This window comes from Schistocerca serialis, chromosome 4, assembly GCF_023864345.2.
Source record: "Schistocerca serialis cubense isolate TAMUIC-IGC-003099 chromosome 4, iqSchSeri2.2, whole genome shotgun sequence".
In the NCBI taxonomy this organism is placed as follows: domain Eukaryota; kingdom Metazoa; phylum Arthropoda; class Insecta; order Orthoptera; family Acrididae; genus Schistocerca; species Schistocerca serialis.
The window spans coordinates 114,168,484-114,185,283 of NC_064641.1; the positions used below are offsets into that span (position 1 = coordinate 114,168,484).

General features: G+C 47.2%; 1 long non-coding RNA gene across 1 annotated transcript in view; it reads right to left on the reverse strand.

The window, feature by feature from the left end:
- The window catches only part of LOC126475370 (uncharacterized), a 656,349-nt gene that overhangs the window by 245,442 nt on the left and 394,107 nt on the right, over nucleotides 1–16,800 (reverse strand). The window contains exon 2 of the long non-coding RNA XR_007586712.1: nucleotides 468–539. This is a non-coding gene — a long non-coding RNA (uncharacterized LOC126475370). The remainder of the gene's footprint in view (nucleotides 1–467; nucleotides 540–16,800) is intronic.

The window sequence follows — 16,800 nt, forward strand, 5'->3', positions numbered from 1 at the left end:
TACCAGCTTCTGCCGGAAGACCGCCTGCACGCGCTGCTGTCCATACGCATCCTGTGGGAAAACCTCAACGTTTTCCAGACTCCAAACAAGTGAAGCGGTGACACGCCCATTACACTTACACTGAGGAGGGGTGTCCTACTCTTAACCTCAACCACTACTGCTTCTGACACACTCGTGAAACATTAAGTGTGATGTTGAGACCTCAAAGTTTTAATTTACTGTTCTGCTGACGTCTGAGTCAGCAGCGACTAACCGCAGTTGAAGGAGAACTAGCAAGCCGATCAGCAGTGACCCACCCACAGCTACCATTCTCGTATAATGATTTAGGATAGCCACACGAATTTTGTGCAATTCGAATGTCCTTGGTACTATACCCAGCAAAGTATTTTTTCTACGCAGATACTAAAATTCAAAGACTTCACTTGCTATCTGTTTCAACAGTCACTATCAGACCACGGTGTCTTTACCTTGTCAATGGACGGCGTCTTCAGACTCGCGGTGAATTCCTTCAAAGCGTTCGAACGCTCCAGGCTTCAGTTCTGAAACACAAACACAAATTCACTTAAAGAAGGTCACAAAAAATTGTAAACATATCATTAAAGGGTAAATTTCATGACTTGATTTTCTTTAAAAATAGACGTAGATGTATGTAAATTATGTGCAGAAAAGAGAGGCTCCGGTACACTTAAATGGATACGGTAAAGGAAAAGCACTGCGTAATTGGCCGATTGGTCATTCCACAGCATTAAAGAGGTGTACTTCGCACAGTCCACCTTTACAGCTGCCGTATATAGTGTACGTGAAAAAATCATGGTTACACATAAGCAACTCATCGCCATTTTTGTTTTTCGAACACCAGCACAGAGGCCGTCGGCTAATTTTACATTCACCTAACACTTGAGAATGTCCTACACGTTACACAAATAACAGCGACAAAATATCGTTAACACTAAACACACTACATACACGAAAGTGACTCTGCAACCGTACCACAGAAAGTTGTTCGCCAAATATCGACAGAGCAATTCAGCAAGTAATTTTATCTCCGAGAAGTGGGCGACGACCTAATCTGGTCATGGTGGAAGTCTTAGTGTTTCCGTAAGGTGACATTCAACAGCCGTAAGGTATTTTATAAAATGCATCTTAACCATCAGCTGTTTATCTGTCCCATTAGTGATGTAACGGTTTCGGTTATTAACCGTCATCCAGGGTGTAGGGTACAACAGATGTGTTGCTTTGAACCAATATGTTGCACCCTAAATCCTGGATGACGGTTAATAACCGAAACCGGTACATCACTAATGGGACAAATAAACAATTGATGGTTTAAGATGCATTTTATAAAATGGAGGAAATCGTTTCCGTCGTTTTCTTGGTGACACTGTATTTACTTTTTACATAGCAGAACTGACCCACTTCCGCCACAGTGCAACCTTACTTCGCCATAAATCTGGCAAAGCTGAATGTGGTGAAGGGGTAACAGCAACGGTTAGTAACGTCATGGTAGCCATCTTCCATTGGCGCACCAGCCCCATCCGCCGCTACATACTGCGCCTTGCGTATAACACATCGGACGGCTCAAGTGTTACACACACGGTCGTCTTTGTATATGACCTAATTCTCGCAATAAAACGAAATCTACCACTTGCCTTCCCTACAACCAACTTTTAAGTGCTCGTTTCCATTCATATTCCCTTGCAACATTACGTCTACATATTTCACCGACGGGACTGTGTCGACCAATACTGTGTTTGAACATTGCCGGATTGTTTTTCCTACTCATCTGCATTAACGTATATTTTTCTATAATTAGGGAAAGCTGCAACTCATCACACACAGTAAATGTGTCCGAGTTACAGGGCATCCTCCTACAGTCATTCAATGATAACACTTTCGCGTACACTACAGTATCATCAGCGAATTGCCGCAGATTATACAGATCGAAAATTACTGAACTATGTGAAATGAAATCGTCATAACGTCTGTACGGTTTGTGTTGGGACGTTCAAACGGTACGGTTGGCCGTGGGGCACGATGTGAATCAGTATGCGCTGTATGGTTTGGTTCAGCAACGAAGAACACTTTTATTTGGATGGGTTCCGTCAATAAGCAAAACTGCCGCAGTTTGAGACAGAGAACCCGCATTTCGCGTTCGAAAAGTCTCTTCACCCTCGACGGGTGACTGTGTGGCGTGCAATAATCAGTGAGATATTTCTTGAATACTGCTCAGCAGTGTGGGATCCGTACCAGATAGGGTTGATAGAAGAGAGAGAGGAGATCCAACGGAGAGCAGCGTGCTTCGTTACAGGATCATTTAGTAATCGCGAAAGCGATACGGAGATGATAAACTCCAGTGGAAGACTCTGCAGGAGAGACGTCCAGTAGCTCGGTACGGGCTTTTGTTGAAGTTTCGAGAACATACCTTCACCAAGGAGTCAAGCAGTATATTGCTCCCTCCTACGTATATCTCGCGAAGAGACCATGAGGATAAAATCAGACACACAGAAGCATATCGGCAATCCTCCTTTCCACGAACAATACGAGACTGGAATAGAAGGGAGAACCGATAGAGGTACTCAGGGTACCCTCCGCCACACACCGTCAGGTGGCTTGCGGAGTATGAATGTAGATGTAGAAGGTACGGTGACTACCGAACAGTACGTGAAGGTTTTGAAAGATGATTTCATCCCCATTACCCAAAGTGACACTGATCCAAAGTGGCCTTGATTTCGACAAGATGCGGTTCGTGCAATACGGAGATCGGCCCCGTCGAAGCAGGAGAGCGTTTGATGTCATGTAGGAGCACTTTGGGGACCGCATTCTGGCTCTGGGGTACCCAGAGGCCGCTGCGTGGGCCTCGATTCGCCGCCATATTCTGAAGATCCAAACAAATGCGACTCCTTTTTGTGGGGCTACATTAGAGACAAGGTGTACAGCAAAACCATTGCTGAGATGAAAACAGCCATTTAGGAATTCATCGACAGCATCTACGTCTCGACAGTTCAGTGGGTCAGGCAGAATTTCGCTATTCGTCTGCCCCACAAAAATCATCAATGATGGTAGGCATAGCGAACATGTCCTTACCCTAAATCCGAATATTTATAGTGACGTTCACATGTTGCATAAAATGTGTGCACGCTGTAATTTGTAAATAGCTTAAGTTTTTTCCCTATAGTTGAATAGTTATCACCCTGTAGCTCACCCTAAACGCGAGATCATTTACGTATATAGAAAACAAAGGCGGTCCTATCGCACTTCACTGGGGCAATCCTGACAATACCCTGGTCTCTAATGTACACTCGCCGTCGAGTACAACGCACTGACTGCTACCACTACTTGAGAAGTCCGGGTCAGTCACATACCTGGGAACCTATTCCGTATGCTCGGACCTTCGCTGGCACTTTGCACTGGGGCACTGTAGCAAACTCTTTTTGGAAAGCTCTGAATTTGAAATCTGCCTTTTCGTCTTGACCCATATTTCACACCACGTCATGCGACAAAATGGCAAGCTGAGTACTGTACGAGCAATGCTTTCTAAATCCGTGCTGAGCTGTGGACGGAAGCTTTTCCGTGTCATGGAAATTTGTTATATTCGAACTTCGAATATACTCACGAATTCTGCAGCGAACAGACGTTAAGAATATTATGGTCCGTTCTTTTGCTCTTCTCATATTATTACATGGACTGTGGAAAAACCGGAAAAGAAGAGAATGGAATCATTTGAGACGTGGTGCTACAAGCGAATGATGAAAATTAGGTGGAATGATGAAGTAAGGAATGAGGAGGTTCTGCGCGGAATCTGAAACTAAAGGAATATGTAGAAAACAATGACAAGGAAAAGGGACAGGATGATAGTACATCTGTTAAGGCGTCAGGGAATGACATACACAGTACTAGAGGGAGGCCTAGAGGGCAGAAACTGTAGAGGGAGACAGAGATTGAAATACATCCAGCAGATCACTGAGCACGTAGGTTGTAAGTGCTACTCTGAGATGAAGAGTTTGGCACAGGAGAGGAATTCGTGGCGGGCCGCATCAAACCAGTCAGAAGGCAGATGACTCAAAAAAAACTTACGTACAGGAGACACACGCGCTTTTTGCCAGTCGTTTGCGCTGGGCGAGAGATTCACGATATATGCAAGCTGCGTATGGGGCCAATGCGGCAGTGTACTCCGAACTGGTATTCCATCCGGACCTGTCGTTTTCGACTCGTTCACCTGCCACTCTACTCCATGCCGGCGTCTGTGCGGCTGTCCGTGGGGCAGCCTTTGTTGAACTCGGGACTCCTCTTATGCTCGGTCTGGCCTTGCCGTGGTGCGGCCTGTGGCAGGTATGCGCGGCATCCGCAGCAGGTCGGTCGCTTCCTGCTGGCCGCGGCCGCTGCCGGAAGTAAGAGCAGAGAGAGAGAGAGAGAGAGAGAGAGAGAGAGGCGGGGCCCGCGCCGCTTTCTAGCGCCTCCTTTCCTTTCAGAGACGCCACACGCCGCAGCCGTCTGTATTCACCAGAAGACCCGCTGCTCGCTGGCTGCCGCCTGATTCTTTTCACGTCTACGCTGATACCGCCGCCCGTTCAGACTTCTCCGAGCGCAACAAAAAAAAAGAAAAGACCGATGCTCCGCACAGAACACCGGCGACCCCGTTTTCTGCGCCTAAACGCTTTCAGATCCGCGCTGACGCAGGCGACTGCACACACACACACACACACACACACACACACACACAAACAAACACACACCTGCGCGCGCCGCGTGCACTTATGGCGGCTGCTGACAAATTTATCACAGACTGTCCGCCGTGCGAGCTCAAACGTGCGCTACTTCTTGTAACTAGTAGAGGCTATACGCCATCTGCTTTATTTATATACTATCCGTACTGCTACATGTGAATACAAACATTATCCAACTTTTGAAATAAACAGTAGCCCTCGCACGCCCGATACTTTAAAGAATTCTACTCCAATGTATAACAATACTTCCGAACGGTTCAAAAATGGTTCAAATGGCTCTGAGCACTATGGGACTTAACAGCTATGGTCATCAGTCCCCCAGAACTTAGAACTACTTAAACCTAACTAACCTAAGGACATCACACAACACCCAGCCAACTTCCGAACGTCTGACTACTTTACAGATAATGACTTACATACCTCTCGCTAAGCATATAGACTGAACAGCAAAAGAAACTGGTACACCTGACTAATATCGTGTACGGCCCCGCAAGCAACGCAGAAGTACCGCAACATAACGTGACATGTACACGAAAATGTTTGCAGTAGTGCTGGAGAGAACTGACATCATGAATCTTGCAGGGCTGTCCACAAATCCGTAAGAGTACTAGGAGGCGGAGATCTCTTATGAACATCAAGTTGCAAGCCATCCCAGATATGCTCAATGATGTTCATGTCTGGGGAGTTGGGTGCCCAGCGGAACTTTTTACACTCAGAAGAGTGTTCCTCGGGCCATTCTGTAGCAATTCTGGACGTGTGGTGTGTCGCATTGTCCCGTTGGAACCGTCAAAGTCCGTCCGGATGCGCAATGGACACGAATGGATGCAGTTGATCAGCCAGGATGCTTACATACGTGTCACCTGTCACAGTCATATCTAGACGTATCAGGAGCACCATATCACTCCAACTGCACACTCCCCACACCATTACAGAGCCCCCACCAGCTTGAACAGTCCCTGCTGACATGCAGGGTCTATGGATACATATGGTTGTCTCCGTACCTGTACACGTCCATCCGCTCGAGACAATTTGAAAAGATACTTGTCCGACCAGGCAACATGTTTCCAGTCTCAACAGTTGAATGTCGGTGATTACGGGCCCAGACGAGACGTAAAGCTTCGTGTCGTGCAGTTAGCTAGGGTACAGGACTAAGCCCACATTGCTGATGTTTCATTGAATGGTTCGCACGCTGACACTTGTTGAAGGCCTAGCATTGAAATCTGCAGCAATTTGCGGAAGGTTTGCATTTCTGTCACGTCGAACGATTCTCTTCAGTCGTCGTTGAGCCCGTTCTTGCAGGATCTTTTTTCCGGCCGCAGCGAAGTCGGAGATATGATGCTTTATCGGATTCCTGACATTCACGGTACACTCGTGAATTGATCGTACGGGAAAATCCCCACTTTATCGCTTCCTCGGAGACGCTGTGTCCAACCGCACGTGCGCCTACTATAACACCAAGTTGAAACTCATTTAAATCTTGATAACCTGGCATTGTAGCAGGAGTAGCCGATCTAACAACTGCGCCAGACACTTGTCTTATACAGGCGTTGCCGACCTTAGCCCCGTATTCTGCCTGTTTACATATCTCTGTATTTGAATATGCATGCCTATACCAGTTTCTTTGGCGCTTCAGTGTAGATCATTCATGGCTGAAGATGCAACACCTTATCTATGTTGGTTATATTAATTTCGTATTATTCACGCATAGACCAAGCAAAAGTTAAGGGAAGGAAATTAAGTTTAAGGTTTGTTGCAAGTACTGTCATTGCCAAAGAGTGGGTCACTCTACTCCGGGTAATTTGCGCTCAGCTTTGTGCAAAAAGTACTTTTCCCACGTATCTCAATTTTTATGACATCATATCTCCTGAACTGTGACTTACAATGACAGAATTTTGCAGGCACGTTTAATGCTACATGTGGATACTGTCTTCAAAATGGGCTGCGAATAGAGTTGGTAGTGAATAAGTAATAAATTAAAACGCCTGGTGATGTTTTACTGCAGCGGTAAAATAGCGAGGAAGTTATTTCCTCTCATTTTTTCTTGGGGTGTCAGCGGACAAAAGTTTCGAAATGGTTTTAAATTATATTTCAAAGCTGTTGGGAGTTCTCTATGTGCTCTCGTTTTCAGATACTGGGCGGTTATAGTAAAGACAATATGCGCGTCATAAGTTCCGTTGCCTCACGACATACCAGTTGCTTAAGTATGAAAACGGAATTTCCCCTATAGATGGTGCTATCCGTCAGAGTAGGGCCCTTGAGACCGCGTCTGCAGCGCCATCTGCTTCCTGTAACGGCTGACGACGAATGTCAACACACAGTAACCCAAGTTCCATACACTGATATCTACACTCCTGGAAATTGAAATAAGAACACCGTGAATTCATTGTCCCAGGAAGGGGAAACTTTATTGACACATTCCTGGGGTCAAATACATCACATGATCACACTGACAGAACCACAGGCACATAGACACAGGCAACAGAGCATGCACAATGTCGGCACTAGTACAGTGTATATCCACCTTTCGCAGCAATGCAGGCTGCTATTCTCCCATGGAGACGATCGTAGAGATGCTGGATGTAGTCCTGTGGAACGGCTTGCCATGCCATTTCCACCTGGCGCCTCAGTTGGACCAGCGTTCGTGCTGGACGTGCAGACCGCGTGAGACGACGCTTCATCCAGTCCCAAACATGCTCAATGGGGGACAGATCCGGAGATCTTGCTGGCCAGGGTAGTTGACTTACACCTTCTAGAGCACGTTGGGTGGCACGGGATACATGCGGACGTGCATTGTCCTGTTGGAACAGCAAGTTCCCTTGCCGGTCTAGGAATGGTAGAACGATGGGTTCGATGACGGTTTGGATGTACCGTGCACTATTCAGTGTCCCCTCGACGATCACCAGTGGTGTACGGCCAGTGTAGGAGATCGCTCCCCACACCATGATGCCGGGTGTTGGCCCTGTGTGCCTCGGTCGTATGCAGTCCTGATTGTGGCGCTCACCTGCACGGCGCCAAACACGCATACGACCATCATTGGCACCAAGGCAGAAGCGACTCTCATCGCTGAAGACGACACGTCTCCATTCGTCCCTCCATTCACGCCTGTCGCGACACCACTGGAGGCGGGCTGCACGATGTTGGGGCGTGAGCGGAAGACGGCCTAACGGTGTGCGGGACCGTAGCCCAGCTTCATGGAGACGGTTGCGAATGGTCTTCGCCGATACCCCAGGAGCAACAGTGTCCCTAACTTGTTGGGAAGTGGCGGTGCGGTCCCCTACGGCACTGCGTAGGATCCTACGGTCTTGGCGTGCATCCGTGCGTCGCTGCGGTCCGGTCCCAGGTCGACGGGCACGTGCACCTTCCGCCGACCACTGGCGACAACATCGATGTACTGTGGAGACCTCACGCCCCACGTGTTGAGCAATTTGGCGGTACGTCCACCCGGCCTCCCGCATGCCCACTATACGCCCTCGCTCAAAGTCCGTCAACTGCACATACGGTTCACGTCCACGCTGTCGCGGCATGCTACCAGTGTTAAAGACTGCGATGGAGCTCCGTATGCCACGGCAAACTGGCTGACACTGACGGCGGCGGTGCACAAATGCTGCGCAGCTAGCGCCATTCGACGGCCAACACCGCGGTTCCTGGTGTGTCCGCTGTGCCGTGCGTGTGATCATTGGTTGTACAGCCCTCTCGCAGTGTCCGGAGCAAGTATGGTGGGTCTGACACACCGGTGTCAATGTGTTCTTTTTTCCATTTCCAGGAGTGTATTTCAAACCAGTGAACATGTCGAGTTTTGTGCCTACGAACTACGATTTGCGGACAGCATTGGTTTTCTGGTATTATTTGAAGAAAACTGCTGCAGAATCGCATCGAATGCTTGTCGAAGATTTCGGCGAACATGCTCTCGGGAAAACGTAATGTTTGGTCTGGTTCGAAAAATTCGGAAGTGGTGACTTTGACGTAAGAAACGACGATCGCGAGAAACCACTGAAAAAGTTCGAAGACAACGAATTGCAGGCCTTAATGGATGAAGGTTATACTCAAACTCAACAGGAACTCGCGGGACAACTGAATGTGACGCAGAAAGTCGTTTCTCTTAGATTGAAAGCTATGGGAAAAATGCAGAAAGTGGTAAAATGGATTCCGCATGAACTGAATGAAAGACAGCAAGCAAATCGAAAGACCACTTGAGACATGCTGCTCGCCAGATACAAAAGAAACTAGTTTCTTCGTCGAATAGTGACAGGTGGTGAAAAATGGATATATTCTGAGAATCACGGGTGAATCCAGGCAAACCATCGACATCCACCGCAAGACCAAATCGCTTTTGAAAGAATAGAATGCTCTGTGTTTGGCGGGATTAGAAGGGTGTCATGTATTATGAGCTGCTAAAACCTGGTGAAACCGTTAACACTGATCGCTACCAACAGCAAATTATTGATTTAAATCAAACATTACGTGAAGAACGACCGGAATATTGGAAAACACAAGACGAAGTCATATTGCTCCGTGATAACGCCCCATAACACACAGCGAAACGGTTCAGGGGAACGATCGAGGCGTTCAGTTGTGAAACACTAGGGCCTGCGCCTTATTCTGCAGACTTGGCTCCGTCCGATTGTCATCTATTTGAGTCACTGGGACGCGCCCTCGCTGAAGAACGCTTCAATTGGTATGAAAATGTACGAAAATGGTTCGCTGACTGGTTCTGTTCAAAAGAAGAACTGGTTTTTTTTTTTTTTTTTTTTTTTTGTCGTGGCATTCAAAGCCTGCCGGAGAGGTGGGAGAAACGTATAAACAGCAATGGAGATTATTTTGAACAACATATTGTTTATCAGTTTCAAACAACAGACGTGTAATTATTGTAACCAGATTCCGGTTTCATACTTCCACACCTGGTACACACAGTTTCAAAATTCAATACTCGACTTAATGTGTTGACTCTGAAGTAAGATTGTATCTCTTAATGACTGGATTACGTCCGCTACTGACAAGGAAAACTCCCATCGCTCCTCCCTCAAAAAAATAAGGTGGCCCATTAGATAACCCGTCAAAATGAACACAAAAATGGTTCAAATGGCTCTGAGCACTATGGGACTTAACATCTGAGGTCATCAGTCCCCTAGGCTTAGAACTACTTAAACCTAACTAACCTAAGGACGACACACACATCCACGCCCGAGGCAGGATTCGAACCTGCGACCGTAGCAGCAGCGCGGTTCCAGACTAAAGCGCCTAGAACCGCCCGGCCACAGCGGCCGGCGAATCAAATCAAAGTCACAAGGACTTACGTTCGAGGAGTATGGTGGATGATACAGTACTTCCCAGTCCCATCGACAGAACAGAGCAGCCACAGCTTGCGCTGTATGCGCCCGCGCTTTGTCGTGCAAAATGATGGGTGAGTCGCGTAGAAAGTGTCGCCGCTTCTTTCGCAAAGACCGTCAACGCACAGTATTACTGTAAGTTTTTGGAGCATCACCTGCGGCCAGCTTGTGGCATGTGCGGTCAATTAATGTCGTCATGAAATCGAAACTAACTGCACGGTTATTTAGACAAGATATCTTTTAAATTGCGTGAAGTTGCACCAATTGACCCTGAAGAACAAAAAAAGTCAGATTCCCGACATGATTACTAAAAGAATTCCACCAAATTTCGGGTACACGATAAATCACGCGACTTTGAAGGTTGTCGACGCTATTAATACTGAGGGATTGCAATTACGAGCAACTTAGGAACGGTGGTATGGAAAATATTGCGAGGAAGATGAACCAGAGACTGTACTTAGAAGAAGCAAGAAATTTTCTGAAGAGGCTCACTGTACTACGCTTGTCTTCCGAACTATTGCTGTGCCGTGTGGCATCCGCATCGGATAGTACTGACGGAGGACATCGAAAAAGTTGAAAGACGGGGAGCTCATTTTGTATTGTCACGAAATAGGGGTGAGTGTGTCACGATATGATACGCGAATCGAAGCGGCAGTCATTAAAACAGCGGCGTTGCGGTGAGACCGTTTTACAAAATTACAATGACCAATATTCTCCTCCGAATGCGAAAACATTTTGTTGGTGGTCACCTACATAGGAAGAAATGAGCATCGTAATAAAATAAGAGAAATGAGAGCTCTGAGGGAAATGTGTTCATTTTCCCGCATGTTGATCGAGAGCTGAACAGTGGATAGAGATCGTGATACGTTACTTGTATGAACTCTCAGTTACAGTGCGTTAAAAATTAATTGCGACTTTTGACGTTTGGCTCAACGGAGGGGGTATGACGCCAGTGCCCAGGTAACACCAGTGGCGAGCCGACTTTCCCCACCACGCCGCCTGCAGTTCTGTTGGTAAAGCGCCTCTGTTGTCACGCCTTGGATAAACGGTACTACGTGGTGTCGCGCTTTAGATACGTATCTGCATCCGTCAGCTCTCGTTGTAAAGCGGTATTTTCTGGCGCTGAAGTGTTCTGCATCCGTCAGGTATTGTGAAAAAGCGTTTTGTGTTGGTGTTGCATTAAGAACAAAAGTGCAACAGATCCGAAGACGAGGTTCGCATCAGAAGTTGTCTTCTGGCGTTCGCTGCTGAGAATATAATGTTCTGCTGCAGAATATATTCCTCCGATTTGACAATAGAAATGGACAATGCGCATAGGACTCTGTTGTGGTGGATAAAGCTCCAACAATACAATGGAGGAAAGTAGATATTTTGCTCTGGGTAGAAAGAATGCTCCAGTGAATGAAGTTGAACTCTGCATGTATGAGGCACAGTTAATGTGCTGAACAAGCCAAGCATTGCACGCTACGAGGTCGAGAACTGACACTGAAGTGCATAGTTTAATCACGCTTTCATCGTATCACGCTCATTTAAATCCGACAGAGAAAAAAATGGGCCAAGATCAAAAGTAATGAGGCAAGAAACAACAAGAAATTTACGCTCAGAATGTTTTGAATGCTGACAAAAGAAGCCATTGCAAATGTTTCGCCACAGGACTGGTCTCTAATTGTCAGCCATACCGAGAAGGTAGTTGAGAAGAGGGGTTCGTAAAGTACTGTGACGTATTTTGAGCAATAAGTAACTTTTCTTGTAGGCATGTTAAAATCTGCTTCTTTTGTCAGAACACGAGCGAGTGTCACCAATATTCTTACGCAGTTGAAAAAAAAACTGCGACAGAATCCCGAAACAATATAATATTACGCAAGAAACTGAGGACAAGACAGGTCAGTAGTTTATGATAAAACCTATTCTCAGAAGAAAGCTCAAGGTGTAACTTCACATTGTTGCAAAACCAACAGCAATTCTCGTTTCACCAGCTATCGATAGACCTTAAAAATTACATTATTTCACGGAAAAAAAATCTGCAGGTGCTCGAATATCGCGGTAGATACGGAAATTCAACATATTAATCACATGGCAAAATACTCTCCTCTTTGCGTACTATCATTTGGCAAAATCCTGTTTCGATATTTTAGACTGTTTACGAGATAGCGGGAATTTATGAGTATTTCCTTCTGGCTTTTTCAGTGGCGCATGCGTCGCTCAGTACGCGCTGGCAACTACGCGTCACCCCGCTCGCTGTCAGAAGTTGGAACTTATTTTAAACCCGCTGGAAGTGTTAACTGCAGAGTAATGGTTTGTTTGTTTTGTTTTAGGGCGCAAAAAGAACTAGCGTCATACGGGCCCATGTCAAAACTGTGAAACACGAAGACAAAGAGGACCAGTGGCGATGCCAAAGTCACACCTCCTGGTGACAGACGGGAACACAGATATCATCGGAGGGAATATAGGAACAAGCGGGCTGAGGTACGAAGACTGCAGCCTTGGCAGCAGCTTCAGCAGCCTCGTTTCTTGGCAGACCGACATGAACAAGAACCCACAGAAACATCACAGTGAGTCAATCAAGAGAGAGCATGTGACAGTTTTCCTGGACCCGTTGCACTAGCGCACAGTGGCTTTGAAGGGCACCGAGAGAGTCTGAGCAGAGGACGCAACTGAAAATTATGTGTCGCCGGATGTTCTCCGTGGCCTGATACAGGGCAAACGAGCTCTGCTGTAAATACTGAGCAGTGTGCCGGAAGCCGACACCGGAAAACCTCGGCGCCAATGACGAAGGCACACCCGACGACACTGTCAGTCCGAGAGCCATCAGTGTACACAAAGGTACTATCGCCAAGTTCCGTGCGAACGTCGTGAAACTGAAGGCGATAGAGCGAGGCTGGAGTAGTGTCCTCACGAAGCGAATGAAGGCCAAGGTGAAAACGGGCTACCGCACGAAGCCAATGTGGTGAAGGGTTCACACCCAGAGTGTAGTGTAGGTACTCGTATGTTGTTTTTTTTGTGGGGTTTTAGGGCGCTCAACTACTGAGGTGGTTAGCGACCAGTCACAAATATCAGTGTACATATAATCTGGTAAAACTCAAGGAGGGGGGGGGGGGGGGGACACCAGAAAGTTCTTACAAAGACCAAATAAAATAATTAAAAGAGTTAGGTGCCTTTAGATAAGTCCGTCAAAGTAATAAAACGAAGAACACGAGCAGCTGCTCGAGCGTCATCAACTAGAATTCCCTGTAAGGTAGATGGCAGACACAGGACAACACGAGATTGTTTAAAACGGGGACAGGGCAATAAAACATGGCGCACTGTCAATGCATGACCACAAGGGCACTGCAGGGCGCGGTCACCGGATAGCATGTAGCGGTGGCTAAACCGGCAATGCCCAATCCGCAACCTGGCCAAAATGACCTCCTCTCGCCGAGATGGTCGGGAGGAGGTTGTCCAAGCTGTTGGGAACGGTTTTATGGCCCGGAGCTTATTTTCTTGAACTGACGACCAAGTGTCCCACCATAATGACACAAGCCTCTTACAAACAACCCCACTAATGTCAGACGATGAGACACAAAGGGAGGCTGGCCGAGGCAGGAGGACTGCAGCCTTGGCCGCAGCATGAGCAGCCTGATTCCCAGGCACTCCTACATGGCCTGGAACCCACATAAAGCGAACAGGAGAGCCATCATCGGCAAAAGACTCGAGGGATTGCTGGATCCGTTGCACCAAGGGATCGACCGGATATGGAGTTCCAAGACTCTGAAGAGCACTGAGTGGATCAGAGCAGAGTGCATACGATGAATGGCAGTGGCGGCGGACATACTGAACGGCCCGACAGAGAGCAAAAAGCTCGGCCGTAAAGCTGGAACACTGGTCGAGGAGCCGGTATTTAAAGGTGACGTCCCCGACGACAAAGGCACAGCCGACACCATCGTCAGTTTTGGAGCCATCAGCGTAAATAAAGGTGTTACTGGCGAGTCGCGCACGGAGTTCGACAAACCGTGAGCAATACACTGCATCCGGAGTACCCTCCTTCGGGAGCGAGCTGCGGTCAAGATGAATGTGAACCGGAGCCTGGAGCCAAGGTGGTGTCGGGCTCTCACCAAGGTGGTAGGGAGGGCAAAATCCAATTGTAGAAGCAGGCGACGAAAGCGGACTCCAGGGGTCAGCAGGGCAGACACATACAACCCATACTGACGGTCGAGAGAATCGTCGAAGGAGGACTGATAAGAGGGGTGGTCGGGCATTGACAACAGCCGACAGGCATACCGACAAAGCAGTACGTCGCGCCGGTAGGGTACTCGTACGTGTTCCGTAGAGGTTGCGCAAGTAAAATCAGGCAGGTAAGAGCTCGCGCAGAGGCCTGTGAGCAGCCAGTTCCACGATGCAAGACGTTTACACGATTCACGGGCAGATGGCGTCCCGTAAATTAAAACGTCTATGTCTGACAGAGTGGTACGCCGTGTACTCTGCACCACGCACTGTGCGGTGCCTTGTCGAGTGCAGATGCAGAGGCGGGCGCTGTGTGGTCGCGCAGGCCTCGCCTGAGGGCGACAGCGCGAACAGCACACAGTGTAGAGGAGAGCGGGCGGTGAGCGGTTATAAGGCGTCGCCTCGGCCGGGTCAAGGCCGCAGCCCGGGGCTGTGAATGGGGCCCAGCCAGCCGGCTAGCCAGCCAAAGGCCAGGCCACTGTGCCGCCGCGAGCGTCGACCTGCGCTACAGCTAGGCGCGCCGCACCGCGCAGGTATGCAGCCGTCCCCGCGGTGGGTGGCGGAGGATGCTCCACACTCCCCCATGCTCACTCTAGGTTCGTTTGAGCAGTTGCCAACGGGCTCGTGCGCATGCGCAGAGCTGAGCAGTGCCTTCCTCCCGCTTCTGGCTACTTGAAGCGTGGCTGTTTGCTGTATGAGCAGTATCAGCAAGTAGCCAGAAACTACCCGGAAAAATTTTTCTGGCGCGCCCAAGCTGCCAGATTCGCGCATGCGAGCTGAGTTATACACGTGACCCGTGTATATGTTTCGTGTCTTCGTTTACAGCTCCCATGTCAAATGAAATCAAAACAGATTTCTGTGGCCGGGAGCCATCAAGTGAATTATCATAACCATGGAAGACCAAAATAAGTTAGTAGTTTCAATTTTCCGATTTTATATTATTTCCAAGTTTTTAGTAATCAACCATTAATGTCTTAATGAAGCTATTTCTGTCTGTTTTATAGAGAAATTTGCTTCAGTTAATTTTTTTCCGCTGAGGCAGTTAGTTTATTTGAAAGGAAGGATTTCATTCCGCACTATTGGCTACTTTCAACCTCGTTCAATTTAGAGTGCAAATTTTCATTTTCTGGGACGAATGATGTTACACCATAATAAAGAACTAAACATGAGAATACAGTACTGGACCTCCAAGAAAATTGGTTTCACGAAAACCACATGAAAAGCTGAATATCAGGTACTTCAGAGTGCATCTGGACATAGAAATGTGCAATTAGAGCGGAATGAAGCATTTTAGTATGGTTTATGAAATTCCGATGCCGCTGGAGTAGTCTCTGATGTCCTGTTCCTTTTATGACACAGAGAGATCTCTTAATGCTATATGCGTACGAACATACGTAAACATTGACTTGAAGCTGACTAAATAGGCAAATTTGGTCAGTAGTTTTGAACTAAATATTTTGTTTCAAATATAATGACAGCTGTAGCAGAATTTTACAAATCTGCCTTCTGTGAAAGTGTTTTTCGATCACAAGGCACTTGTCTAGTACTTCCTCTAGGCCTGAAGTGTTTTCTTAATTTGTGTTTACGTCTTAAATTTATAGAATGCCGTTCTATGCTAAATTTTAGACTGGCAGCATACCCTGTTTTATCGTTTTAACTCCCCACATGGCTTCATATTTATTCCTAGAGTAGAATATAAACTGTCAGTTGTACTGTTTCTTTGCCTCACAGACAACCATGTTAATTTTTTCACATTTTGAAATAGTCATGAAATTTATTATCCTTTATTCCGGTGTAAGCTACACAAGAAACTGTCTCTTTTTTTTGTTGCAAGAAATTTGTATTCCATCCTACTAGCTTTTTGCAGTGCTGTGTAGATGTAAATCTGTTGGAAACGCTACATAACAATATTGCAGAGTACGAATTAAAAAAAAAAAAAATTATATCGAAGTCACCCCTTAGCAAAATTTTATGCTACTTCGAGCTGTGGAGTTTAATTTTGAAATGATACTTTGCCAAGAACTACTTCCTTATTTACATCCTTTATCTGTGTGGGATATGATAAAACAATTGCACTAAGTACAACTCAGTATGTCCTCTCAACAACATGCCGCAAGGCTGCACATGGTCACGTGATGCCCCACCAGAAATACGACGAAAAGCGTATGAGCAGAGCAAGCACCAAGCACGGGCTGCCTACGTCGTCGTAGCTGCGCATGCGCAGTACAACCTGTTGTCTGGCGCTTTCTGGTAACTGCTCAAATGAACCTCTGCCTCAGTCACCACTTAGTGACTATTTGCTAGAAGGGGGGACCACGACGGTGGGGTCACAGATTTACTTCAAACTTTGTACACCTTTAGTAAGCCATTAAAACAACATAATGTGCAAGTAGTAAGGTGCACTACTGTGGCAATTCCGAGAGTAAATCCCCAACCTGACCGGGAATCGAACTCGGGACCCCGTGATCCAGAGGCAACAACGCTAGTCACAACACCACGAGCTGCGGACAACAACAAAAGTGCGTACTCGTCGGTGGGGCTAGGTTGCA